We start from the raw sequence: 2,578 nt of genomic DNA, 5'->3' as shown, positions 1-2,578 counted from the left end.
AGCAACAAACAGATCCACCTATATATGTTCTGCTACTAGAACACAATATTTCTTTAAAAAATAAAATAACGTTCCCCACAAATCTGTCTATATATGCAAAACCTGAATAAATGATCGATAGGAGGAAAAAAAGATAAGAGTTCTATCGTAATGAGGAGGTGATCAATAGAAAGTCAAGTAAGCTGATGAAGAGCCTCTTCATCAAAGATGAAGATGACTAGTGAGCAAACTGATGAGCACAATAAAAGGGAGTTATATGATGCAGATGATGATCCTGGCTCGTTTGCCTCGCGATCTGCTCGTGAGCTGGCTCGTTATCTAAATGGGCTAAAACTCTGACTTGACTCGTTAGATTTTAAAACGAGTCGAATCGAGTCAGACACGAGCTAAGCTAGCTCGCGAGCTTCAAACTTTTCATCTAGCCCTAGTAACATCTCATGTTTTGCAGCCAAAATAAGTCATCCCTAGCCGGTTCGCGCCACATCCATATCAAAACTCGAAGCCACACCTGTAGAATTTCATAAACCATCGAATTTGAATGAAAAAAGCCAGATTCATATTTGACATCACTTTTGTAGGATTTCACATAAGAATAATCGAATTATCTAGGATTAAAAAAATCCCTTGTTCCGATATTAGGACTAGGCAGTGTTACTTAGACATGGGCTCGGGTATCAAAATCCTACTCAAATTCGGTTGTCCAATTCAGTAAAAAAAAATTAGACATACGAAATACAATTCAAAATTTAATAAAGGTGTTAAAATTTAACTTAGATTTATAAGATCTCGTATTCAATAAAAAAATTAGACATAGGTATTCCGATAATACTAACTAGTAGGTCTGCATGCAATGTGCAGACAATCATCAACTTTCTCCACGAAGAATTGGCACCTGGGGCACCGCTTCCACTTCGTTACACTGGCCATCTCGAGCACCAGCATGTCCTCCCCGGCCCTTCTCCCCCTTCCCGAGCTTGCCGTACTCGTCGCAGGTCACACCGGCATGCCACGGCGCCACGCCGCACCGCGCGCAGAACAACCGCCTGCAGACCTGGCACTCCGACTGCGTCACGTGCACCTCGGCCTCGCCTTCGTCGTCCGCCATCATCATCTCGGAGCAGTCCGGGAACGGGTATAGGTGCGCCGCGCGCCGAGGAACAGGGAGCACCGCGTAGCAGAGCTCTGGGTCGAGCGCCCCGGCGCAAGCCGCGTCGGGGCACCGCACAACGACATCGCCGTCGCCGCCAGGCTTGACCTTAGCGCGGACGTAGCCCGCTAGGCACATGCGGCAGAAGGCATGTGCGCAGGCGGCGGCGCCGCGGTGGGCCTCGGAGGGCGCCATAGGCTCCATGTAGATGCTGTAGGGGTGGTGCGGTGCCCCCTTCTCGGCTTCCGCCATTGGCGCGGGCTCGTGTCTCGCGAGTTGGGCAGACGGGAGCCTCTCTCGCTCTGGCAGTTTCACGCTCCGTCTTCTTTTACCGGGAAAAGCCGAAATCTCTCTACTTAAATTTCAGTCAATTATATTTTATTAATATTCTATAAATAAAAATATTTTAAATAGACTATATTTTTAACGAATATATTTTTAACAAGATAAAAATAATAGTCCACATAATAGTTGCTACAATAAATTATTGTGCAATCACTATTTGACTACAATAGGGAAAGACATGCAGTAGGTAAGTTAGACCTATAGGATAGCTAATCTGACCATTAAGCTAGGCAGACTTGTCCAAACTCCATAGATGCATACATTGCTGACAGATGATAAAACAATACATAAGAGAAAAATTATACTATTGAAAATGAAGCATACACATACACTGATGATAGGATACAACAAATGAAGAAACACCGTACTACTGAAAAAAGATCTAACAGGAGAGACGAGTAAGAAATAACCTGATAGCAGAGAAGATTAAGATACCATATTGTCAATTTCAGGAAACCGTTTCAAATCGATGTGCCTGAACATTCTTTTGGTTTTGATAGCATTCAACTTTTGACCAAGCGAGAATTGAACCACAAGCATTCTTTTTGCTACAAAGATTTCAAGCGATTAACAATTGACATCATTGGGGGCATGCCTTAAGATTGATAGGTGCTTGTCTTTCTTCAACTTTTTTTTTTTTATCATTTGTACAATTAACAATGCACTTGACATCCAGCAGAGTGCAACCATCAAGACAATCAAAAGAGGATGGTCACAAACCTGTAAGTTCCAACAATCTGATACGGAGTATATACCAGCATAATATCATTTGAAACAAAACTAATAAATGTGAACTTGCTTGTCTTTCTTCAAATTCTCTGTAGAAGGCTCTTCTAGTTTGTGTGCAGAGTGCAGATTAAAATCTGGAAATCAAATGTGATGGTTTGTTTATAATTTAAATGGCAATGGTTACCACATGCTAGCAATACTTTCGTTCATCTCAATCCAGGCCAGCTGCTCCCACACCCTCGTTCTCATGCAACTGCTAGTCTGCCACATGTGTTCAACTAGAAAAATTTAGAAATCAAAGTCAAAGATGTGTTGGTTGTTAAATGAAAAGGAAAGGCATTTTAGGTAGATCATGAG

The 2,578-nt window shown here is 42.5% G+C and overlaps 1 pseudogene; it reads right to left on the bottom strand.

Annotated features, from left to right (window-relative positions):
• Positions 1 to 435: 435 nt before the first annotated feature.
• On the bottom strand, positions 436 to 1,399 carry LOC133898610 (uncharacterized; annotated as a pseudogene).
• Positions 1,400 to 2,578: the final 1,179 nt, after the last annotated feature.

This window comes from Phragmites australis, chromosome 18 (genome assembly GCF_958298935.1).
Source record: "Phragmites australis chromosome 18, lpPhrAust1.1, whole genome shotgun sequence".
NCBI lineage: Eukaryota > Viridiplantae > Streptophyta > Magnoliopsida > Poales > Poaceae > Phragmites > Phragmites australis.
This window is presented reverse-complemented; position numbering and strand designations above follow the sequence as displayed.